The sequence below is a fragment of the Oenanthe melanoleuca genome, chromosome 3 (genome assembly GCF_029582105.1).
Source record: "Oenanthe melanoleuca isolate GR-GAL-2019-014 chromosome 3, OMel1.0, whole genome shotgun sequence".
In the NCBI taxonomy this organism is placed as follows: Eukaryota; Metazoa; Chordata; class Aves; order Passeriformes; family Muscicapidae; genus Oenanthe; species Oenanthe melanoleuca.
The window spans coordinates 74,776,591-74,803,877 of record NC_079336.1 but is presented as its reverse complement, the minus strand read 5'-3'; the positions used below and the strand labels follow the sequence as shown (position 1 = coordinate 74,803,877).

The 27,287-nt window shown below is 39.0% G+C and overlaps 1 long non-coding RNA gene across 1 annotated transcript; it reads right to left on the bottom strand.

Annotated features, from left to right (window-relative positions):
• Window positions 1-18,510: 18,510 nt before the first annotated feature.
• Window positions 18,511-27,286, bottom strand: LOC130250633 (uncharacterized). The gene is made up of 3 exons (XR_008840011.1): window positions 27,142-27,286; window positions 24,557-24,636; window positions 18,511-20,013 (listed from the first exon to the last, which is right to left on the bottom strand). It is a non-coding gene; the product is annotated as an uncharacterized LOC130250633 (long non-coding RNA).
• Between the last annotated feature and the right edge of the window lies 1 nt (window position 27,287).

The window sequence follows — 27,287 nt, the reverse complement described above, 5'->3', positions numbered from 1 at the left end:
TGACCTGTACTGTACAAATCTGTACAAAGGTCTAGATGACATGTTTACAGTATTTCAGAGCCACTGATAAATCATTCTGTTAGTCACATAAAGCTATAAATGTTCAATATAAACATGGCATTGGTAAGGAATTAATCTTCTTACCAAATCAATGCTTTCACGTGTGGGAGAATGTATTTTGGAAAATACCCCGCTATCTGTAAATTGATTAACTCTCCAGTTCCCTAAAAGAAGAAGTACTCCATTAACAGAGTTAAAATGTTTTTCTTTTGCTTAATTTTACTGCTTTCTCAAATATTTCAATTTTATCTCTACTGTTCATTTCCTTCTGCATGTGGAATTTTTTGCTTCTTTGTAAATACACCCTGTCTGCATGAGCTGGCAAAAAGCTTCCAAACAAAGTTTGTGATTTAGATTTGAGCTATATGAGCCTGCAAATAGGTGTGGATGCATTTACTAGCAAATTTGCCTTCTTCCCTGCAGTATTTAAAGAGTCCTTTGACCTTCATCTTATTCCCTTTAAATAGTTGACCCTGATGTCTTTGCTTTTTTCAAGACAGCCCCTCATATGTAGAAAACAGACAAGCCTCAGCAGCCCTCTTGGGCAGCTGTTCATCCTGCTTCTTGTCTCAGAAGCTTGGGGAGAAGTTGGTAGAGGGCTTACAAAAAAGAAAATGTTTCTTGACCTAAAAATACTGCTCATTTTAATTTCCTGAGGCTTTTAGCATCTCATCGAAATATTAGAGAATCCAAATAAATAGAGACCTAATGGAGTGCTCAGTTCTGCCAGGTAAAACATAACCCTGTAGCACCGTTCTCAAGCAGTCTTTTCTGGTGGGTGATAGACAACTGAGCATCACCAAAGCTTCTATTCTGTCTTTCTTCTGTCTCTCCTCTTTCTTCACTTTCCAAACACTAGTTAACATCTTGCTCAATGCCCCCACCAGTGTTAGTGCCTCTTTTTGTCAGGTTGTTTGGAAATGAGAGCAGATTCCTTTCTAAGCAGACTAATGGCACACACAGAACAGAGCTTTTGGCACTAGGTTTTCACTTGGCACAGCAATGCCCAATCCCACATCCCAGTTTTGCTTTAGAAGGTATTAAGGAGCTGCTGGGAACACACTAACATTTAGCACTGTGGTTGTCCAGCAAGTCAAACCAAATGGAGTAATTTATTCAATACTGCAGATATGCTGACCAAAAATAGGCTTAGTGGTCACTTGCATTGTCTTCCCCAAATGCCTTTTGTTACCACTCTGCCGTAATTACTCACTAAAGTGAGTAATAAACCACATCCATTGTTCTTCTTTTTATTTGGGAATAAAAATTTGTGTGTTGTAAGGCATTATATGTAGATGATTAAAACTGTTCACACCAGCCTTCAGGGAGAATTTCAGTCAGGATGAGTAACTAATTAGCTCTCCAGTACTCAGAATCTTCAGGAAGTTTCAGGGTATTTTTCCATGTTCAAATACATATTTCACATGTGGAAACCCCAGACAGATTGTTGGTTTGCTAATATGAAATATTATTTCTCAAGTATAGTTTTATCTGTATTTGAAGGCAATTTTACACCTCTAAAATGGCACCTCTGGTGAATGGGGAAGATGACAGGGCTCTCTCTTCCATCACCAGCAAGCAATCTACTCTGGAACAGTATGGACATGGGACACTGGGTTGTCCCTGGTGCTGCATGACTGTTCTAGCCAACTGTAGTCACAAGGTTAACCTCCTCTCCTCTTTTCTTCTTTATTTCCTATTGGCCACTCCTGCCATATTCTGACACAACATTTTTCCCCATCTTCTTTCAGTCTCCTCAGAGATGCCACCAAATTACTGTTCTGGGAACACAAACAGTGGTTGAACAAAGAATGAAAACTAACAAGACAAAAAGACCTCTCCCTACTTCCTCTCTAGCCCAACAAATTAATGCCTCCTAAGTGTAAGGCAGACATGGCTTAAATAGGGTATGGGCTAGTGGAAACTTCAATACTTAATTCGGTTGTAATTTTTTTTCTGTCTCCCCAGTTAACTCTAATTTAAACAAACCTGTGTGTAGCATTGTCTCTGTAAACAGTGTCAGTTCTGGTGAGATCCACTAGTGGAAAATAAGAAACATGGGTTTACAGAAATTTTGATGGTAGAAATGAGAAAGGGGAAAACAAGAACTCATTTTTTAAACAATACTCCTTTTCCCAAGACTTGTCAGTAAAGGAGATGTTTGAGAAAAACTTTCATGCCTTGTTTTAACAAAGGTGTATTGTATAGCACATAAAGTACTTACAGTGGACAGAAACAGTGAAAATGGTCTTGCCCTTCAAATCTAAGTACTCTTTAGCATCTTTGGCTATTAAAATTATCCTAGAGTAAGACCCTATAAGAGTCATGCTCCAGTGGCTCACAATTTCTGGGACTGATGCCAATTTATTTGCAAGGAAAAGAAAAGAGGATTAATATCACTGAGGTAAACAGCTCTATTTTGATTGAAAAGGCATATCAGAATCAAAGTCATGGTACAAATTTTCTAAAATTTAGCTAGGCTGTATAAAGGCAGGAATTTCAAGAAGGTGGTCTAGAAAATGTAGTGCCTCAAAATATTTAGTCTTAAAAGTACTTAAGAGATCAGAAGTTAGTTAGATACCTAAAAACAGATGCCATTCAGGTTCAGAAACAGCCCAATCTGGCTGTATAGGTGTTGTTACCTAGCTCTTCATGCCTCTTTACCTATGACCCTTCACAGACCTTCTCTGGAAAATATGCTTAAATATTACACCACATGTTCAGTTTCTAAGGAGAGGGTTTTGCTGCTGCACCATGACGGGAACCTGGGGAGAAACAGTGCCCTGACACATGGAACAAGAAAGGAGAGGTGTTGATTCTGCCCCCTTGTTCAAAGCACTCAAATGAAAAAGAGACATCTTTTTCTGCACACCAGAAAGGGTGCAATGAACAGTGCACTGTTGTAGGATGAGAGAGAACTGGCACTAGAACCTGTATCTGCCCACTTTAAGGGCTGAGGATGTCTATTATTATAGTCTCCAGATCAAGGCTGGAGTTTTCTCACTTTTTTCTGGCTCTGGGACACTTGCTTTCTCTGATGCTCAAAATAAAGGCAAGACAGAGCTGCTCAGGAATTTGAATGCTCTGAGCAGAGATACTTTGACTGCATGAGGTTCTAGGAAAAGTATGTGTTAGTGCATGTGAGTGTGCGTGCCTGCATGTGTGATATGGCTCCGGGAGCAAGACCACACACTGGAAAAGAGAAAAGCAGCCTCAACAATCTGAACAGAGCTGCTGTGTAGGCTTGTGGGAAGCCTGGAGAGGTGACTCTTGGATTAAGGTTCTGACAGGAAGAGTCTTGAAGGGGTAAGTGAAGAAGCTGTCATAGATTATTTAATTTTTTTTTTCTGTGGTCAAAGTGGGATTTGTACATTCCTGTAAATAAAGTTACATGGAAGATGTGTGATTGAATCCATTACTAATTTTTCTTCCCAACTGGCAGATCTAAAGAGATCCTGATCTAACAGCTGCTTAGATGAAAACCTGGTGCTAGTAGCAGGAGCAAGTTTTCTTGTCTGAAATGAATCCTGCAACTCAGATAATTTAGGTTACTTCAAGTTTATATAAGAAACCGGATCTGAAACTCAGCTGACAAGTGCAGATCTTAGTGTAGATCTTAGTATATACTACCTATCTTTTCTCACAAATCAGTGCTTGGCACATCACCCACAGACAACAGAGAGAAGGAGAGGCTGACAGTGAGATGCACAACTGAAAGTCCAAAACAGTCAGAGAGGCTAAGGCTTTCTTTTGTTAAAGAGAGAAAAGATGCTGAGGAAGTCAGTCAGGTTACTTTTGAAAGGAGCTAGGAGGCTTTTTTCCAACCTCTAAGGAAACTCTCCAGCTTTTGGAAGGAATAACCTATCTACAGAAACCAAGATGGTTTCAAGCTTAAGAAAAGTGAATGAACTGGAAGCTGGCTGCTCTGCTGAAAGCAAGTAGTGCTGGCTTCTGCAGACAAGAGAAGTAACTAGATAAGTACCTTCCCTCTGACCTCAACAACCCAGTAGTGCTGACATCTTTTAAGATGTAAATTTAATTTGTACGCAAATGATGCAAACATAAACCTTGCTAGAAGTGAGACAGTGCTCATGATTCACATTTCCTACTGAATGAGCATCCAGGTGAAACTTCTCCCACTCACTTTCAGCAGTGGCCTGGCTCTAGCTTGGGCTTGGGCTCAGGCTGAAGCTCAGATTCCACCACAGTTCCTGGGGCTCGTCCCATTAGCTTCCAGCAATGTGAGCTGCTCTGCAAAGCTGTAAAAAGCCAACATGGAATTTAGCTGAATAAATAGTTTAGCAGTGAATATTACAAAGTAACCTTTTACTTGGTCTTTAAAAAAAAAAAAAAAAAAGAAACAAGAAACAAAAAACCAAACCAAACCAGGGGATAGATGTTTTGCTGGCAGTTTGTGTGTTTATTTTCCAGTTGCCATAGAAAATAATTGAGCTATTTTCTTCCAAGAATAAATATCTTTATTCAAGCTCCCTAAAGAAACAGGCAGCCAAGACTTGCACTGAGGCCCCACCCATGTTGTCTGCTGCTACAGTGCACAGCAGATAGATTAAGCTTTACCATTTTTAACGAGGCTTTTGAACTGTTGGATGAAAATGTGTTTCTTACAGTACATTTATCCTGCTGACTCCTACTGTTTCAGACCAAAGATTTGGTTCTAATGAGAAGCTTGTGTAAAAAAGACAAGACATTCAGCAGTGTCATTGCCCTGGGCTCATTCCTGTTCTCTCTCCATTTCTTTAAATCTTTCAAACAGATAACTAAGCCACCTTTCAGAACGTTTCTCTTAGCCATTCCTTTTTCTTTATCCTGCTCTGGATATGTAAGGGCTTCAGCAAAAGGCCACTGAATTTATGGAAACAGTTGATGGCTCAGGAGTTGAGAATTTCAGTGTTAAGTAGATTATACTTTCTTTTTGGATCCTTTTCTTACTTCTGCTTGTGAATATAAAATGGAGTCACTTTGGAAGTCCTCATGCAGCTCCCTGAGAACCAGGCCATTTGCTCTGTTACCTTCTCTGTAAACCTGTAAAATGCTTTCAGACACTACTCCAGTTCCTTTTTCTCCTCATACTAGTCCCTGAATATTCATCTTTTTATATATTGTTCATATTTGCATACTTGTGTCCACTCTAAATAATTCTAGAATTATTTATTCCAGATTATAGGCAGTGTTTCTATTTATGTATTGTAGCATTATTTTTTTTCAATGCTGCCTAGCACTGCACTGAATCTCTGAGAATCTTATCTATAGCTTTGCAAAATTTCTGTTCACTGTTCAATGGCGTACACGGCAAGTGAGGTAGCCTTGTCATGGGCTGAAAATGTGGAAATGTGTCATAAAGGCAGCTCAATGATAAGCAAAATAAAATAACAGACTTGTAATTCTGGTTTGATTTTATGTACTTGAATAAGTAGCTGTTAGAACAGCAAGTTGTTAGGTTGCTTCTTCTGTTCTTGTGCTGAAGAGTCAGTATCTTCAGACCCATCTACTGGGCAGTCAGAAACAGGACCCAGAAGGAGGACTAGGTAGAAAATTTCCCATAACCATGGGTGGACCCATGTTACCCCTTGGGCCATATTTGACTTGCTCGTTTTCCTTGTATGAATGCAAGCATGATTTGGCAATGCGATTAGGCACATAGTAAGGGAGACAGTCAGGGAATATCCTGCACCTGAGTGCCACTTCAAGCCCCCATCACCACAAGGGGTGAGAGCTCTTGGTTCTTCCTGGCAGGTACTGCTCTTCCATCTGGCCAACTGAGCCAGCCCTTGGCTGCTTTCTGAGCTGCATGGATGCAGCTGGAGCATGGCACTGCAGGAGTCCTCTGTCCTCCAAACTTCCATATGGAATGTACCATGGGGACAGTTGTATCTGCTTCCCAAGCCTATGTATCACATCTGCAAAGGGAAATCATTGTAATCCACAAATCCTGTTTCCCAGCTACCCTTGTAGAACATCAGCTATGTTTTAAAATGCAGTTGTGTGAAACAATCTATATTATTTGTAAACTCCTTTTAAAAAATATGCAAATAACTAAAAAATGTTTTCTTAGTGCACACTACAAGATTTTATTTCAGATATTAAATTAAAATTGAGAATAGCTGGAAATTCTGAGATAAATAAGACTGATGAGCACTGGGAAAATGAAAGGGAAATTATTATTTACTTAGTGTTGACTGTACCATTAAGTTAAAGAAGGGATGGTTTTGATCTTCTATCTTTCCACTAAGTTTTCATGTATGTAAGTTAGGTGATCCCAAAGATGTTCATGAGTATCACCATTCCAGCATGACAAATTGTTTCATGCTCTCCATGGTATGATAGCCAAATAAATAGAGGCAGTGTTTATTTTGCCACTCAGCAGATCTTTCAAATATTATCACTGTGACATATTTCCTTTGTTTTATTTTATTTCAAGTCAAATTCTATTTAAGACTTTAGGTCACTGCTTTATGCCCTTGGGCCGGGCACAGGTCCTTAACCAAGCCACTGTAAATAAACAGTCGTGATTTCCATGATTGCAGAGCATGACAACACTGGCGGGAACATTTTCTTTAAATGCCATGTCACTTTCACCTACTGCCTTCGGGCTAGTGCATGACATGCAGTAAGTGTCAGGCGAAATGTCACATCTGGGAGGAAGAGCTTGTGTGAACGTTAAACTGGAATGTGGAAAAATGGTGTCACATACCCTGTAATCTAATACCGTTCTCCCTTAAAAGGGATGTTTTCTCTATGGAGATATGTGTTTACCAAAAGGACTTCTGCTTGAAGTTCAACAGAAACTAAACTTATCTACTTATCCCCAGTTTTCTTGGGAAGCTCTTGCTACAGGGGTTGAATTCCAGGTCCTTGTATATTTTGCTGACATGATAAGAGCCTTTAGCAAATAAACTAAGAAAATGGAAAGGAGAGGAATGAAATTAATTTGTGATATGGAATGAGAATAACCTTCTCCTAGGACATGAGAACAGCATCCTACCCCTAAGACTCCAAGTCGTATGAGTCTCTATTCTTATATTTGGAAGGATCCAAATATAACAACAGGGAAGGCATCTAATGGTGCTTCACTGGTGCATACTCAGCTCAGGACAATTAAGGACTTGGGATGCATTATGTGAAGTGCCTCTTTTCTGTTGGTTTTTAATCTGTCACCAGCTAGGTCTATTTTATATCCATAGTTCTTACAAAAGAAAAGGCAATAGATAACTATTCCTATTCCTATTCCTATTCCTATTCCTATTCCTATTCCTATTCCTATTCCTATTCCTATTCCTATTCCTATTCCTATTCATTTTTATTTGCTACTCTGCTTGCAGAAGTCTACCGCAGCATTTCTCCATTGCTTTCTGGGCTGTGTCCTGTTTCTCTCATGGAAGACATTGTCTGGCTTCAAGAGTCCCTCTTGCCCTTGTCTTTATATTTTCTTTTTTTACTCTAAGCTTTTTGAGATGACGGCACTGAAAGTTCAACTGGGTCCACTGTAGATCCATGTAGATCCATGTCTTTTCCAAATAATTCTCAGCATTTTAGCATCTTAATAGTTCATTAGTAAGGATACCTTTCAAACTATTGAAAAACTATTTCTGAATCTAACATGTAGATAGGATTGTTTCTCCCATAGGCATTACTTTACATTTAGGCATTCAGCTTCATTCATTGTTCTATTAGTGCCTTAACATCATAGAAGTCAACAAATCTTCACAGTTAGATTTTGTTTTGATTAACTTGAACAATACAGTAGCATCAGCAAATTCTGCCACTTTACTGTCAACCTCTTTCCCAGCTCAGTGATTATATTCTCTACCACTGGTTTTACCGGTTTGAGTAAAAATGTTTTCAATGATTTTGAATTCTTGCGTCTGACAAATTTAAGAATTTCCTTTCTGTTATTGAGGTGGTTATAAACAAAACATTACATGTAGCAGTTAAAAGTTTAGTTATACCAGGCTTGAAATCCTTTACAACTCTGCTCTGAGCTACATCTGGGTACAGGGATTTGTTACTATTAACTTTGTTGATAGCTCCACCAACAATTCAGTTTGCGACACAACCTCAGATTCATCCAGTAGGAAGGAGGAGTCTGATGGAGAAATGTACCCAAAGTCTCCGAAGAAAGCACAACTACAAAAAATTCTTTACTGTTTCTGCTCTGACCTTAATTCTCTGAATACTCCTTTTTAGGCTTGGCTATCAATTGCTCTGTTAAATTTCTGTCTTGTTTTTATTCTTCATCTATTTGAAAAATAATCTACATGACATTTCATGTCTTTTGCAAGTTGTTCCTCAAACTCTTTTCCAACCTACCTCCATATGCATTTATATTTCACTTGCCAGTTTTTATATTATTTTCCATTTTCCTCTTCTCAATGTAGCCTCAGATATTTGAAAGCCTGTCTTCTTACTTCAAATATCTTCCATTAACCTGATACTAAATCATGTCAATTGATTGCTTTGGACTCAGAGTAGAATGTGATATATCTAAAGTTTGTGTTGTAGAAGTCCCGCCATCCTTCTAAGCCTTTGAAATACTGCTTATAGATAGTCTTCATGCTAACTGCAAACATTTACTCTTTAGCTGCCCCTTTTCAGTATTTTTTTCCAGAGTTCTCATTTTTGTATAGCTGCTTGCTTTTTTGTTGTTGTTTTTTCTTTTTATTTTCTTTTTTCTTTTTTAAAATCAACTACTACTGAAATAAATAGATTTTGGAGACTTGCTGCTCCCCAGAACTATCATTGCCTTTGTGACCTTGCTTCTGCCTTCTCACTTTTCTGCTACCTGGCTGTAACAGATTGTCTTTATGTGCCCCTTTCAAAGAAGATGAGAGATTTTGCCCATGTCCTATTTTCAGCTAGGAGGTCATTTACCCAATAATGCATTGCCTTATTCAAATAGGATCCTCTGCATTGCAACTGCCCTTTCTTCCAGTAAGATATTCCCTTCCTGGAACCATTTAACTGCATCAACATTCAACTTGCCCTTTTATTTCTAGGCAGAAGGATAATTATGTGGTGTCCTCTCAGACTCTGGAATGAAACTGTCATTGGTGCAGTGGTGCCATCACACTACATTTGCCAAATTGGTCACAGGACTGTTCACACGTGCTGTCATGTCAGCATCACTGCCTCTGCCCTCAGACTGATCTTCTTCATGCACCCTCTTCATTTGTTCTCAGAAGCAAGTGTCCCAAACTCACATTTTTGATGGGATGATACAGAGCAGGGCATACTGACCTCACTGAATACTTTATTAGTGAAGAAGTAAATTATTCAAATGCGTACAGACAGAAGGAGAAAAATGGAACCTATGCTATAAATAGAGCAAACTTGCTGCTTGAGAGTTAAGCAGCCATTCATAATCATCTTCTAAATGATTTAACTCACCGCTTTAATTCACTTGTTTCTTCAAGAATGACAAATTTACACTTGTTTCTATGGCAACCCTCTGAATTTACACTGAGCTGAAGATCTAGATAGCCCCTGATATTTTACAGGGGTTTTTATATGTTTAACCAAAACTTATAAACTCAAGTTTACCTTTTTTTAAAAAAGATATCCTTGAGGTTAGCTCTGGGTCTATACACTGATGACAGCTACAACACAGTAGAAAAATGAATAAGGGAGGCTTAAATTGGTTTCATCAGGATGTTGCAGCCACAGTAACCTTGACATAAACCAGCTGCAAGCTTCTCAGTCTAAAACAGTCCTGAGATGAATCAGTTTTAATAATACTTCTGGTCTGTGTGCCATTTTAACTGTATCTAAAAGTACTCCAGGTTTATTGAGTTCAAGAGATATTGTTATTATTCAGTTTTATTTGCATGAGTCACATGAAACTTAAGCAATAAGCTCCCCACATTCTATGTACTTTAGAGGGTCCTAAATGACCTGTAAACTTTGTGGTAAATCCTTCTATTGTAGAGCTTTGCAGACAGAACCAAGTGTAACCAGGAAGTTCAGGAAAAAAATCTTGTGTCTGTGTACAAAAGACTGCAGAAAGAGAAATCTCATTCTTACCTTCTTTCTTCAGTTATGATTGAGGGGTGGGCCTGGAAGTGCCTGATCCACCAGCAGCTGCTTCATCACTGTACCTTACAAATGGTGTAAGGTAACCCCATCTGCCCAGTTTTCAGTAAAGTTCACTATAAAGTCAGTAAATAAAAGGATGCTCAAATTTAGTCTCAAATTTAGGTGCTTACTTCTTGTCTATTTTTTGTCTCAAGTGATGAAAACTATGCATGTTTGAGCAAGTTTCCTTAGCACATAGTGGACTTCTACGGCTGTCACTCTGTTTAATGCTACTTAAATGTGGACTGAAAATTTTGGGACTGCATCTGCATTATGGCTAGTTTGCACAGGGTCTCACCGTGAAGACAAACCTAAGCAATAACCAGCTGAAGTTTAATGGTATCGAATTCTTGTTTAATACTTTCAGGATGCTTTGTCTCTCCCCCTCAGTCAGCTTCTTATTTCCTTAGCAAGGAGATTAATCAGAAATAGCCTTGAGAAGGAAGTCCCATTGCATTTTGCTTTGTCTTGAACTAAGCACTTGTGAGACCAATTTGGATCATGATCTTTGAATCCAATTTTATTAGTCACTTAAAAGTAAAGGATTAAAAAAATTATCGATGAATCTTGCTGATTCAACAATATTACACATAGACCTCTTCAAAACAGGGAGCACTTCAATAAAATTCTGACACAGCTTGGTGCAAACCAACATAACTTGAGAACCTGTGTATGCATGCTTTTGGTGGTGATCTTAACACTAAGGACCACAGTGTTACAGTCATAATATCTGTCTGGTACCACAATTCAAAATGGTTACATAGAAAAAATAAAATGAGAGGACAGTCTAGCATTAGTTTATTAAATAAAGGATCTAGGGGCAAATCAGTGCATATAGTCTGTCACATCGTTAAGAGTTGCAAAGAAAAGAAACACAGCTGATAAAAGCATCTGTACGATGGCAAACCAAGTAAGACCTCAGAGGTAAACCTGCACAATGGAATTCTAAATATTTGAAGAGAGATGCTTCTGGTAAAGATCCCTGTTAGCTCTGCTGCAAGTGTCTCTAACTACAGGGTATTTGATATGTCAGGTTAATCACAGCATGAGAGTTAAATGTCAGCAAATTCCTATTAGGTCTATGATAACAGAAAACCTTCCAGACCCTATTTGCCTTCAACCAAGAGATGAAAATCCACAGAAGTTGCTTCTATATTTGCAGGATGGAGGAAGGCAGTGGGTAAACACCCTGATTTCTTGTCATTTGGCTTAGTCACTTAAACCATCCTTTCCAAAAATGTCAACACTTGCAGTTGTTTGCATTTGAATGGATGATCTCATTATAAACATATGCCTTTGGTGTTCCTCTTTCTCAGCATCCTGTGATTCTCCCTTCAAGAAAAGGAAATTTGAAAGGCAAACTTTAAAATGCACTTTAAAGTAGTGGTGAGACCCTTTACAAAAAAGAAACTCACAGCTGGAGAAAGGAACTTCAACAAAACTGGGTTTGCTGTCCAGCATGACTGTATGATGATCTCACTGCTGTCACTGAACCAGAACAAAGACCTGATTGGAGCTGTTCAGGAATTTGAGAACAAAATGTAATGACACTGGAAAATCCTGACCTGTCAAAACCAACATATTCCTTGGAAGTAGTTTGGTTTCAACAAACTTCTTCCAAATCACTGTTGTATTTCCTTTCAAAACTTGCCTAGTTTTCTGAAAATTCATGCAGAGAGGGCGGTTCAGGAGTTTGTGTTTCAAAGGCCTAGAGTTCTTGCCAGCTCTGGCAAAGCTTAAAATGAGCTGAGTTGGAAGGAGTTGAAGGCACAAAGTTTACAGTTTATGAACAGAAAGGTGGTTTGCAGGAGAGAGCACTTGACAATATTCTGAAGAAATCTAATTGCTTGCTGTCTTCACAGCCCTGCATCTGGGCTGCATCAGCTAATGACAGCTTCTGCAGAGAGCAAGGTCCATTGCTCAGCCCTCCTGACAGAAGAAGACCAGGCAGAAATGATCCAGTATCACAGGCTCCATTCTGGTAGCAAAAGGGCTGCCCCTATCATTTCCATCTCTGCAAAACTTGTATGGGAAAAGGGAAGGAACAAACACCACCTGGCTCTGCCTGGTGTCAGGAAAGAGGAATCTCATTGCCCTTACAAACTTGGGAAGGACTGCCTCAGAGAGCAGCTCTTCATAAATCTTTCTTCCATGCTTACAAACCCGATTTGAGATTTGAGAGATCTAATTAAGTTTTTGATAGCAGTTGGGCTCATCTCAGACTGGTTGTGGCCTCCATATAGATTTACTCTGTGCTTATAGAACATGCAAGACACAAGTGTGTCTGCTCTCTAGGCTAGCTGATGGTTATAGATCCCCAAATTTCAAGTCACCTGCCTGTACAGTTGGCAGATTCCCTTCTTGCTGACCTCCCAGGCTGTAACAGAGAGCCCAGGAGCTCTGGGAGCCTCAACTCCCACTGGGTGTCACAAGACCTCCTCCCTCCTCAGCAGAGGACTGTGCCACACGTAGGCACTGGAGATTTTTGGCTCCCTGAGCTGGGTCTGGGATCTGGGAAGCCAGGATACAGGGGGGGCTTTTGACTGTCCTGGGCACTCTGCCACAGAGTAGAGCACTGTGCCAGGCCAAAGGACAGCAGCAGCAAACCTGCTGGGGAGCCCCCAGAAGATAAGTCAGCTTCATTGCTTTTTGAAAGCAAAAAACAAAAACAAAAGCAAAGCAAGAAAACAGGAGAAATCTAGTGAGGAAGTGACAGTGCTTGTAGTTTCCAGATTCCAGATTGGAGGGGAAATAGTCCCTGTCTAGGAGTACAAAAGCCTACGTTTTAGGCAATTCTAGATGCAACCACAAGGCCCCAGTCCTTGCCACTGCTTAAGCATCAGCAGACTCACAGAGGAAGAGCTAACTTCATAGCTGCTTCAGCTCTTCACCAGGGAATGTTTCTAATGCATATTCAGAATGGAGAAGATAAAACATGCATGACTCACACTAAGTCAGTACTTCTCTCTCCTATTTTCATCAGGATATTGACCTTTCTGCCCCACTTGATGTATTGATCAATCAGAATAGTGTCATTGATACCTACAGCTGCCTGTCTCTTGCATGAATACTGCAGATAGCTAAATATATATCACATGAATACTTCAGATAGCTAAATATATATCACATGAATTTGACTCTAAAGAAAAAAAAAGCACTTCAGCAGCATTTTTTGTCCTTGCTCTGTGATAATCATAGCAGCAAGACCAAAAAAATATTGGATTTTAGATGCAGTTATCTCCCAGTCTACTTATGCTGATGCTAAGTCCAGAGATGCCAAGAGAGTATCACCATGTATTTCTTCTGAGCTTTGCATATGTGCCAGTCATGACAATTACTAGTGGCAGAATCTTATTAAAAAGACTCTGAGAGGCCAGTTATATGCTCAGACTTGAAAGTGAGGGCTTTAAAGCATCCTGATGAGTTGGACCCAGGTTGCTTCCTTTGACAGCAGCACCACTTTCTGCCTCTGCTGTTGTCACTGTCAGTCCTGCAATGACCCACCAGGCCTTGCTGGCAGGAGCTCAGCTCCAGGCTGGGATGCTGCTGCTGGTGAGGTTCTCTTTGCTGTCCCTGCAAGCAGCACATGGTAACCTTCACTGACAATGACACTGTCTTGTGATACTTAAATAGCTGGAGAAGCATTCAGGATGAGCAATGTGTACAGTGGTCTGTCCAAAGCCTGGAAGTCATCCTGGGCTTTGCTTTCTCTGTCAGACTGAAAGCTGTTGGTGAAACAAGGAGTTGGAAAACCAGAGTTTTGAATTGTTGTGTGCCATAATCAATCTTTTTAAAAAAATATTTGCTAAAGAAAGAACTTCCTCCTGGAGAACAAGTTGTTTACAGGATGAATTCCATGCTGAGGTTAATATTTATAGCCACTATGAATCTTTTAAAGGAGAACAGCTTCTAAATGCAGTAAGGTATGAGGTTTTAATAACACAATAGCTGCAGAGCTTGGGCAAAATGTATGGTAGGTTTTCTGTAGCCACTGCATTGCAGAGAAAGAATTATAAAATGAACTCTGCCCATGCTGATGCCAGCAATTACAGTTGCAGATTGTAAAAAGAGCAGAGAGATTATCTTTTTCCTATGGTAATCTCCTAGTTGCCTGCTAGTTTTCTTATCATTACCTATTCATTACTCTGGGGTTAAGAGTTTCATATACACAGGAGAACAAGCAACCTGGCAGTTCCATAAAAAGTCACAATAATGGTAGGCATTATATGCAACTGATTTATTTTCTTAATATAGTATCAAGCCTGTTTTAGCTGTATTTGTAGAGACACAGTGACACCCAGTGGTTGCCAATAAATATAATGGACTGACTCATAATTTATTTGGGGCACTGGATCTGATCATTATCTAAACTAGCTCATATAAAAAGTTCCAGTGTATGCTGTTAATTGAAAAAACCATGATTCATGACCCGTTTTTGTTATGTATATTATATTGAATCTCCAAAACTAAAATAAAACAGAAATATACAAAGCTAATCATACAAGTAGTGTTTTCTTATAGCCCTTGTTAAATAAAATTCTGTTGGTTCAAGCACAGTTCAAAGGATTAGCTGCTTTCATCTGCCACAATACTTCTGCCAATCAAGTCTATAGAGGAAATATTCTGCGTTGTCTTTAAGGCAGAAGATAGGATGGTTTACATTCAATTTATCCTTCCATTTTTATTTTAGCAAATCTGCTTCTACAGTGTGTGAAGACCACTTCATATTTTAAAGAAAAAATTTGGTTTTCTCCATGTCCAAAGAGTAGATTGGAATTTTATTGTTTTTTTCTTTTTTTCCTTTTTTTATTTTTTCAGGAGTCAAATGAGACAAAAATGGAAATTTAGTGCAAGGTTTAATGAAAAAAAAATTGCTCTTGCATCAACTTGACATAAATAAGAAGTTTCCTGCTTGAAATTAAGCTAATAGTGAGGAGTGATTGCTGATTTCTAATCTAGCAATAATCATTTATTTTTCACATTATGTAGATCAGATGCTCAGTAATTCAATTCCCTTCACTCTGAATTTTTTATTGAATCTTTGATGAAGATTCATAGAGGTTTTTTTTATGTTCTTGTGGTTAGCAGAAAGAGTATAACAGTTTAAGCAAGGGTGGTTCTGTGCCAGGCACAGATGAGCATTAGTGCACTGCAAAAGATGAGGTTGTGCATGTTTGAGAGTCAGGGGAGGAAAAGGAACAGCAAAGCCCAGGCTCCACTGAAGATCCCAGAGAAACTCCCACTGACATCAGCAGAGCAGAACTGTGTGTAACTGGCCATGAGTGCTGGCCCACGTGATTCCTACTGCTGACAATCTGCCTCAGGTTTGGGGCAGATACATACTCATGGATTGGTTATTGCCACCCTGACTACTGAGGAATATTGGTATACTCACTTGTCTTCCAGGCTGTGGCTTCCATGAAATACTGGTTTTGTCCTACAGCCTGAGGAAGAAATCTCCTAACCACTCTTGCTTCTTTTCATGTCGTACTAGAAAAGGTTTACTTCTACCAGGCACACAATCTCACTCTTGTCTTCTAATATATAGTTCAGAGTAGGGGCTGTTGAGGCCTTTTTTAGGATTATTTGTGAGCTGACATACCCTCTTACCTTCAGTGCACAAGCTTTTAGAATTTCCCAGTAAGGCACTATTGCTACTGGCTGCAGGGATCCAGGTGTGCTCCACATTGCTACCTTCAAACCATCAGTTGTAAGTGGTCTGGGGTCATTTTGAGTAGAGAACCTAAGAGATGGTGAGTAAAGCTTCTGAGACCTCTGTGTGTCTTGAAGGACAGGAGTAGCTAATTTCTGTGTGTGTTTCCAGATCATTGAAATTTCTGTTTGGATACTGGGATATTCATAGGCTTGAAGAAGAGCAACACTTTGCTGTTTTTCCAATTATATTCTTATAATGTAAAGAAAAAATTTGAGTTTTAATGCTAACAAATCAATTACTGTTATGTTTTTGCATTGTGGCAGGTGATACTAGTTCATCCAGATCTCAAGCTGGTTTTTGAAGTTCCAGTCTTGAAAGAATTTGAGCTGTTGCAGCTCCCACAAAAGTAATCTGACCATTCCAATATTCCCATTAAATACAGTTAAATACATTTTGTTTAAAATCTCTTTGTTTTAAAAAGAAGGATGTCAGGGAAGCTTCACAGGAAAAAAAAGAAGGAGGAGAAAGGAATAAAGTTAAAGAAAAAAAGGAAAAGTGCAGAGGAATCCATTTAAATGCCAGATGTGATGGTTAGAAATAGTCCCAACTTTATTTCCCTCCTGCTGAATCCCAATATGTTTTCACACAGGAGACCTAACACAGTGAGGACGCTAATACACTTCTTGCGTGCTAGCTGGTTATTAGAGCCTCACAACAAGGAAGGTGATCAGAGAATATTTGTCACATGCCCAAACTACCCTAATTCAAGGAACCTGCCACCTCAGTGCGTCATATGAGGCAGGTCAAGCCTAGGGTGAAGCAAGCTTTCCGTGTAAGAATTTTAATTAGCAATGAGCACAATAAAATACATAAGCTGCTGAAAGTTAACAAGTGCTACTGTTTGAGGTTTATGTTCAAATCCATGCTGTGCACTTCCCTTTCCTCACCACTAATGGATTAGCAGTATACTGGATAGTAATCAACAAATATTACAGTCATCCTTCTAATCTTATTAACAAACTTGTAAGAAGCATTAAGGACACATTTATACCACTTGTGGGAAACAGTCCAAATACAACTAACCAAAAGCTGCTTATCTACAAGCAAAACCAGCATTATATGATTGAAGGGGGCCAAGTTAATCAGAGCTATCAAGAGGCTAATTCAGGTCCAGAGGGCTGAGAAGGCAGGTTAAATGATCGTTCATAAATCATTGAAAGCATAATGTATTGTACCACACCACACTGCATTGTAGCAACAAACAATGTTCTTCTGTAGGGAGCAGTTTCCTGCTTTCTATATGTCTGTGTTGTAACATTCTTGTATCTCATCAGCATCTTTTTTATCCTTAAGTTGTGAATATGTTATACTCAGCTTGTTAATCATCAGATCTTTAGGAAGGAAGGGGATAGACTGTAAAAACAAGCCTAGAACTGTTTGTGTTTGCAGGCAGCAGTACAGTGCTCACTACAGGCATATACAAAATAGAAAAGAATGTGGTTCCAAGATACTGTGGAAGAAAACGGGGGAAAGCAACTGAGAAAATCAGTATGTCTCCAGTTCCTTTGCTTTATAGGATGGAGGAGAGGGAATCAATAGCTAATTTTTGTCTTCAAAATACTTTAGAGAAGTACTGAAATGTGCTACTTTATATAATGTAAGCTTATTCACTGATTCCACCATAGAAAAACTGAAATCTGCTCTTATTATGCCTTTCTTCTGATAGGATTGAGACTATCCACAGGCTACGACTGACTACTCTTTAGAACTGTCTTCCAAATGCTCACTTAGCAATTTTTGAAAGTGTTTAAAACATTGTTCTTCAGCTTCTTGCTTTTGCCCCCCGTCTCAACACTCATAAGAAAGACCTTCCCACTACTTACTGTAAGTAAAGGATTCCTCCAAGGCCTAGAGTTAATGGCACTTGTTTCTAAACTTACAAGACATGGAACATACTCCAGTTCTCTATACAGCATAATATTCCACATTTCCAGTGCCTGATATTGTACTGCTATGCATTGAGGTATTTACATGCATCAGCGCAAAGGGAGAGCCAAAGAATGTCATTGCAATGTGCTCCCTCTGGAAAAATGACACTCTGGGATAAAAGACAACACAACGTTAGGAAAAAGAGAATAGTCCTTTAATTACAATCATTAAGTCATGTGTGGTTTTGTCAGTTTTTCCATAGAACACAGAAGGTCTTCAGATTGGGACAATATGACACAAGAGGCTAAAAACCAGTAAAGCCAGCAGGTCTATTTGATAACGCTGTCAAATAAAAATTGTATAGATTTGTCCCCAGCTATCTGAACAGCATTGTTTGCTCATTTTTGCAACCTCATGGGCATGTTTTTTTTCAGTTCTCTTCTTTCCTTTTCTCTACCAAAAAGCTTTACATACTCATTTTTAGCTCTAGGAAGTAGATTGCCTCAGGGCTGACACAGTCCTTTCACATTTGGCATAGCAGGAGACATGAGCCCTCATCTGGCTCTTACTTACCTTCTCAGCCTCACCAAAATTTGACTGCTCTATAGCTCACATTTCCAGCTTAATTCTATTAGGTCTGAAATGCCAACTAGCAACAAAACTGCAGAGGCTCCTGGAGCAAAGAGTAAATACTTCTTATTCATTCTAATTTCTCAGCATCATGTCAGAGCTCCCGATTTGCTCCTTAAGTTTTTCCCTAGGGTCTCAAAAAAAACCCAACAAACAAACAAACAAACAAACAAAAACACCAAACAAACAAACAAAAAAATCTTCCATCTTCCTTCAAGCTCCAGGACTGAATTTTTGCCATCTGTCTAGGATTTTGCTTCTACAAGGCTCCCTGCCTGGATTGCACACGCTTTCTTTTTCTGGTTCACCAACAGCCATTAACACTATTCTGTCAACAGCCTTCTAGACATGAATTTTCACAACTGCCTTTAACTGGAAGATGAAATCCTTTCATTTGATTGTTTCAAATATCTGTCCACATCCTTGTACATTAATTATGAGGCCTAATAGAGCTTTTTGGCTTTGTATCATTTGTCTTAACTCTCAGAGTGGATTTATACATCTCAAGATAAAAACACTCAGTATGCGGCAACACAATATCCACCAGAAAATAGAGCATACTTTTCTACTTGTATTTTCTTACAGAATAAAGCTATGGAGCACAAGGGATTTGCCTCAGTCTGCAGATCAGGTGGCAGTGATAGAGTGAAAAAAGAATACACATAATAAAAATAGTCTTTCTAACTTTTCATTGTTTCTGCTGTAAACAACATTAACTACAGTCTTTGGTGAGAAGTACAGTCTTCTGTGGAAGTAGGAGGGAAAGAAACCAAATTCAGCTGTGAGAAGAGAGATGAAGGGGTTACCAAGAGATTGGATAATCTTCATATTTTGACCAATCTGAAAGAGAGCTTTGAACTCAAAGTTGCTCTGCTAAGCAACTAAGAAACTGAAAAGATTGGAATTCTTAAATTTTGATGAGAATATCCTCTTTACTACATTATGTTGAGATCTGTTCTATGTCAAAATTAAAAATAAGTATTTACTACAAAAATCCACATGTTTTTTTTCACAGATGCACCCTAGCAATTTTAAATCAAGTTTTTAATTTTATTCAGCTTTATTCAGTTTTGGGTTAATATATCTGATATAGGATTTTTCTGCTTGGGGAAAAAAATTAGACTACTTCAGATTTTGTCAGTACAGATAACTTACACGTTTTCACTCTTCACACTCATTTTCAGCTCTTTGCTGAATTGGAATAATGCCTCTGAATGAACTGAACTACAGGAAAATGGCTCTATTTCTTTTCATTGGCAGGGCAAAAGTAGCTGAATGAAACAGCTCTGAAGCACTGCCCAGCACAACACAGAACCCACAAGCACAACTGCATATAAGGAGATAACAGAGAGTTAATGGGTTCATGATGTACAAGCACCCATGGTTTAACAGTGCCTAGAGAAGTGAAACTGCAGCTCTAACAGGTGTTCCTGGCCCTCCATTCCACTGGCAGACTGGAAGCAAAGAGTGCTGTCTTTGGTTGGCCACCACTTTTACAAAGGTGGCCAAGTGTCTTGTCTGTTTTCTTCCTCTGTATTTGGAGCTGCCTTGTGTGCATGGTGCTCTCCTGGGACGTTTGTGATCTCTGGGGACCTGGAGATTTGTCTACATTCTTGTCTACACCAGGACCTAAATAGGTTTAAGTCTTCCTGTAAATTAAACATACAATATGAAGTTGAGAGCACATCTGCAACTTTATTACAATATCTTTCCACATGTTAAATATGAGATGGCTTACTGTGAAAGAAAGCAGTAAACGGTGACTTCTTTTTGCAAGCCAAAGTGATGGTGTATTAAAGAGGTAAAGTCACTTGGAATAAGCTGCCTGCTGTTTTGCTGTAGAGTAAGAATTCATTTGTGGCAAATAACCACAGAATAGCTCTTGTTTACATCTACTCATGCCCTGTCTTGTAGAACTAATATGTTCCAATCACTCCATTGATATTTTAGAGGTCTAAGTTTTAATTGGCATATTCTGTCTTGGCAATGTATTTTCAAGTAGTGAATTATAGAGATGTAACTATACTAGAATTGTCCTGCTGGTAGGAAAAGTTTCCTTTTGCTAGGTCAGACAGCTATACTATCCCAATGGAAAAAATCCACTGGTAAAACACTACTTATTATACACCAGGTTGCAGATTTTGTTACCTTTTTCTTAAGAGCTTTTTCCAATCTAGACAGTTAATGTCAGAGCTAATAAAAATGAGCTCATAAAGAACACACAGATGAAGTGAGCACTCTTTGACATAGTTTAAAGACAGAGGGTCATTACAGGTTGATGAATCTGAGGGTAATGTAAGGTCAGCTCTCCCTTAATTTCTTTTGACCTCTTCCAAAAGAGGATATGATACTATTCTCACTCCAGTCTCACTTGCCAACAAGGTAATCCTCAAGCTGCTGAGTCAATATGTGGTTATAGACAGAAGCATTTTTCAAATATGACAAATTGTATGTCCACTAGGAAAGCTCTTTTTCACACTTCTCTCTCAAGCAAAACAAAACTAAACTATTTCTCATAAATCACATTTTATTAACCTCTAGCTGTTCTTGGTACTCTCTCTTGACTTCTCTGTACCTGTCTTAATAATCCTACTGAGGCTGAACACAGACTTGTTTTCCAGGACTCAACAGCACATTTTTTCTGTAATACCATAGTTTTCCCAGTCTTTCACAGAAGAGTCTCAATTTTTATCTGTTACACAGGTAAACTTCCATTTATATTAATGAAAATGATGACTCATTCCCAGCTACAGCTCTTTACATCTGTCTGTATTGAATTCCCTCCTGTTGTTTTCTGAATCACTTCTTAAGAACATCCAATTCGATTTGTGGTTTTGTATTCAGGGCTTGTGAGCCTTTGAAACTCTGTATCATCAGAATTTGTGTAAGTGTATCCTCCATTCTGTCATTTAAGCCATCTGTTAACATAACAAATTGGTTAAAAAAACAAAAGACTTAGAACAATAAAATTTTATGCTTTTTTCCTTCTGTTACAAAATAATGTATTGATTTTTCAAAGCACACATATTCCAGTTGTAAACTTACTATTATTATTTTCACCTAGAAATTCCACAGCATCTCTAGAGATACAGCAGTTGCCTAGTGGGATTTTTTCAAGGTCACTTAGCTCATCAGGGATTTATCTCACAATGTAGGCTATGGCATCCTCAGTAGCTGTCAAATGGTTCATGTATAGTAAGCATAGCCTTCTCATATTTCTGATATCTTCAACCATGAATGGGATGGGGAAAAAAAATAATAGATCACATTGTTAGCTGAACTGTTTTTAATGCCTTGGTCACAACAGACTGCTAGACAGAAATACATGTTTACTGTCTCACATAGTACAACCATCTATATTTTGATGTCATCAATTATATGGCAAGTTTTGTTTGCATAAAAAAGATAAACACAGCCCACTGATCAGGTACTCTATCATGTAATCAATATGAACTACCCCTCAGCCCTCAGAAAATAACTCATAGAAGATCAAATGGGATCTGCCTGTGGAACAAATCCAGGAGAAGCAATTTTTTTCCAAGTCATCAAAGGCAGACATTTGAATTGCCATATCCATTTCAGTTACTGGATTGTATGGCCTTTGCAAACACTCAGACTTTTCAACCTTGGTATCCAGTGAATGACCTCACAGAAAGCCAGCAGTGGGTCAGAGAGGGGAACTGTGTCACCTTTGCAATCTGAATGGCAGTTCATGCAGATTGGCCAGTTCTGAGGTCAGTCTGTCTGATCAGCTTGACCATTATCAACTTGAAAGGAGCACTGTTGGAGAAGATGAAACTGAGGAATCTTGCAAATATGAATGCTCAGATTCTGGGAATTGTTGGGGAAGGTAGAACAGGAAAGCCCTAGTTACTGAATTACCATAAACACAATAGGATGGCTCACTGAAGCCAATCCACTCTTAATTAAACAATGCTTTTGGCCAGAGGGCAAGGCCAAAAGACACAAAAGACTGACCCGCACCCAAAGATTAGATCTTAGAGTTTAGAATGTCACATGCTATGCTAATGTAAGATTTCCTATAGGTTATATGTAAATGCTATAGAATTAGTATTTTGTATTAGATTGGTTCTTAGGAATTAGAATATTCATGATGGAAGTGGATTTATTGTGTTACAAACGGGAAGTCACTCTCTCCTCTTCTCTTCTCTCTTTTTCTCCTCCTCTCTCTTCTCTCCTCTCCTCTCCTCTTCTCTCTTTCTCTTCCTATCTTTACTCCTTGCTCTTCTTCTCCCACTCCTCCTCTCCTTTCCCTCTCCCTTTACCCCAATATCCTTTTAACCCATTACTCCTCTCCTCTTCTTCCTCTCTTCTGTCTTTTCTCCTCCTCTTCTCTTCCCCTCTTTACCTTCTTTACTCTCTCTCTATACCCTCCTTCTTCTCTCTTTCTCTCCCCCTTTTTATCTCTTTAATCTGCACGTGGCTGTGCCGGGCAGCTCCTAGCAGACTCCCTTATAATAAACTGCAACTGTAGCTTTTAGCATTTACAGAGCGTCTGAGTCTTGTTCCTCGCGTCCACCATGATACAAAGAATCCAGGAGTCTCTCGCAGAGCACTGATTCTTCATGGCATTTAGGATGCAGAACACATCACGACTTCAGTGCAAATGCATAAGAAATTGCTTTTCTAAGTAAGTTGTAGCATACAAACTTCAGAGGTTATTAAAACATTCACATTCTCAGCACAATATAGTCTATTATGGTGTAAAATAGGAGTAAGCAGCAAAGTGTTGTAGTGCTTGTCAAAAACTGTCTCCGTATTATCTCAGGGTACTTTCTCTGCAAGTTTCCACTTTGTACAATTACTTAACATCTTGTTTGCTTATGGAGTAAATTGTGCAATGTTCTTCCAGAAAAATAGAGAACAGTTTCTTGATGTAAAGCAAGTTCCCGTTCATAAGTATTTGAAATTTTATGATACAGCTATGAAAAACTTGTTTTTCTATCCAGAATTAATGGTCCAGTTAGTAAATATTCCTGCTACCAGTAGAAATGAGTGAATCTACAATGCATTTCATTCATTCATTCTTTAATGGTTTCATTAAAAGATGGTAACTTTAATTCATGAATGAGATGTTTATTGTGGGACTTTGATACCTAGACTAAACCAAACAGTCATACTGTTCCAAGAAGCCAGGCCTCACTAATTTGAGTAGCACTGACTCAAACAACTAGATACAGTGAGGCAAGCCCAAAGACAAGCTCTAACAACCCTAAATGCAAATGCAAAAGCCATTTCAAATTGGATGATTTATCTTATAACAATTAATCTAATCTGATATGACTCTGAGACATTAGGAATAAAACTCCAAAGCAGTCTGCCTACTTGCCTCATTGTGGCAGTTGGCTTCAAACTTTCCAAAGAAATCAGAAGACTCTTAACACCTTAACAAGGTTCTGATTTTCTTTTCACAATGTAATTATTACAATATGTTTTGGTAAATTCACATAATGCATGATTCTTGAATGTCTAAAATTAAAATTAAACAGAAGCCTTTCCTAACGGCAGACAAGTTGTATTTGTGATGATCCAAAAAGGAATTTTTTATGCAGTACAGCTTATTACAGTCTGTTGAGATGCTTCCTTTCCCTTTTCCCTTTCTACCCATACAGTAAGCCAGAGGGAAAGCAAAATCCCACTGGTGGTGGGAATGAAGTGAGCCTTTGCCAACAGTTAAAATACACAGAAGGGTGGCTATGTGCAGAGAGCTATAAGGCACCCTAAACTTCAACAGACCAAACAGAACACTTTAGGATCGCTCACATATTTACATGTGGTATGGGCCTTAATTTCTGAAGTGTACAGAATGACAAAATGGAGAAATTGCTGAGAAATCTACAGCAGTGTCTGGCCAAAACAGCATTACTCAGCTGGTTTCAAGCACTGGGATTTTTTTTACCCCCAGGAAAAAGCCCTGAACTGGAACTGCGGACAAGGTCTGACCTGGCAAAAGCAGTGCGAGAGTGCCCTCCTCTGGCACAGCTCAGGCAGGGGACAGAGGGTTGCTCTATAGTCTGAACGGAACGAGGCTGAAAGGAGGAGACCGAAATCTTGATGTTTGAGCAAACGCTAAGAAAAATCCAGAGTGTTTGGACCAGGTGGATTTCTTGATCCTTCACTCCTCATGTATGACAGAGCATCCGGAAGAGCAGCTCTTAAAAACCTACTCACTTTTATTTTACAAAGGCAGGGGCAGAACATCTATCCTTTGTCTCTGGGGTCTCTGATGTGAAATTCCATCTGGATCTCAGCTAGTCAGAAAATCCATAGACATGGAAATAATTAAAGCAAGTTTTCTTGTATTATCAAAATTATGTTTAGATAATGAATAATAATGAATGTCTTTATAGATAGTCTATTGAAAGCAGAGAAGTCAAATCACTTAACTGCTTATATTCAGAGATCACAGTCAGAAGCAGACAATGAGAAAATACAGAAAATATTTCCAAAGAGTGAACAATATTTCATCTTTCCTAGGTACCAGCAGTGTCACAAAATTGTCTTCTCTTCACATCAACCTACATGTATTTCACTTATACTTAGAAAATTATACAGCACATGCATAGCACAGGGTCCAGTGCATGAAACAAGGAGAGACAGAACTAGTCAACAGCTGTCATGCAGCCTCATTTGTCACTGCTCCTTTTCAGCACACTAATAAAATGTGCATTTGTGACTCATCTTATTGCATAACATTCTTTCATTAACTATCATTATCCCAAGTTTCCTCCTCAAAGCTGATCCAGTGTGATATTTCATCTCTTTCTCTTTTGTCTCCTCCTTTACAGTGCCCTGAGGACTACTTGTGTTTATCAAGTGTTTACTACTTTTGTGCCCCAAATCACCAAGTTTTTTCTAGCAGTGTATGCTGTTGGTCTTGTTAGGACACAAGTACTAAACAGCTTAAAATCCTATTTCAATAAATAAGAATTGCAATGAGGCAAGAGAAAGGTTTGCCTTAAGGGCAAGCAATTCCTTGACACGGCGTTCTTTGTTACCATCCTTATATGTAGTTAAATAAAACCAAGGAAACAAACAAAGAAAGGAGTCTATACTCCAGAGAGGGATCTGGACAGGCTGGATCAGTGGGCCAAGGCCAGTGGTATGCAGTGGTATGCAGTTCAACAGGCCAAGGGCTGGGTTCTGCACTTGGGTCCCAACAACTCCTTGCAGCATTATATGCTTGGGCAAGAGTGGTTGGAAAGATGCCTGGGGGATAAGGACCTGGGGTAGCTGGTTGACAGTGGCTAAACATGATCCAGTGTGTGCCCAGAGGGGACAAGAAGGCCAATGTCATCCTGGGCTGTGTCAGCAATAGTGTGGCTAGCAGGACTGGGGCAGGGATTGTCCCCCCATACTCAGCACTGGTGAGGACCTACCTTGAGTGCTGTGTCCAGCTCTGGGCCCCTCACTACAAGAAGGACACTGAGGTGCTGGAGCAAGCCCAATGCCTGAGGGAGCTGGGGGTGTTTAGCCTGGATAAGAGGAGGTTCAAGGGTGACCTTGTTGCTCTCTACAACTGCCCGAAAGGAGGATGTGTAGCCGGGTGGGGATCTGCCTCTTCTCCTGGGTAACAAGTGCCAGGATGAGAAGAAATGGCCTCAAACACCAGAGGAGGTTTAGACTGGCTAAAGGAAGAATTTTCTCACTGAAAGAGTGGCCAGGCATTGTAACAGGCTGTCCAGGAAGCATTCAAAAAAGTGTAGTTGTATCACATGGGGACATGGTTTAGTAGTGGACTAAGTAGTGTTAATGGTTAATGGTTAGACTTGATCTGAAGTGTCTTTTCCAGCTTAAATGGCTCCATAATTCTATTATTTCATTATTTGAAATCTGTCCAATAGTAAATCTGCCCTGCATCCTCTGGAGGGCAGCTTCTAGAAGCATCCAAGACATCCCAACAACAACACGGAACAGCACACTCAGAGCAGTGCAATTAAATATAATAATAGAATCATGGAATGTCTCAAAGTGGAAGGGATTCATAAGGACAAACAGGTCCAACTCCCACCTCCTATGACTAAAAGTATCATCCAAAAGCTCCTTGAACTCTGACAGGCTGGCTGTAATTGAGTAAGGAGACATTAGAAACTGAAAGAAGCCTATTGCAAAAGTCTTCCACATAACAGCTAAGAAAACGAGGTGCTCTTAACAGATGTCCTGACTGCTCACCTTTTAAAAGGGAAAATCTGACCATACAAGTGTCTGTAGGGGCATTTTGTACTATCAAGACAATTTTTATTTTAAAATAGGTTATGCGCAATTATAGGTGACTTTTTCTTGCTGCTGCAAGGAAACTGATAATTGTTGTAAAACAGAGAACCTGAACCCAAATCATATTTGATATACATGCAAATTTGAGTGATCCTTGGATATGGCAAAGTAGAACTTCTGATCTTGTTCACTCCAAAAAACCCAAATTTTGTTTTACTTGTTAAAAATATTTTGAGATGGACCTCTCAGTGATTTCCTTTAATAGGAAATAATTTAATAATTTAATAATATATATGAAAAAGAAGGTTCCTTTTATAAATCGAACCACATCTCTAATGCTATTTCTGGACCTGTATATTTTCCAGTTTATAACATATTTATATTTATATCCATGGCACTTAATAAGATCTATGTATGAAATAGAATTAAATATATGTAGCATGAATGCCACATTTAAGCCTGTTTCCTCAGAATGTCAGGAAAAAAAGTGTCCTCTCAGAATAAATATTGGTCTTCAGTAGGGAGCAAAGGGATGGATTTACATGCTAAGCTTAAGTGGAGTTATCTGGGAGCTTTTCTGAAAGTCATTGAACACAGGAAAAATGAGATCCCACTTTCTGATTGTTCAAAGCACAGACGACAACCAGAGCCGGCGTTTGTCTTCTTATTATAAAAGGGATTAGCCACA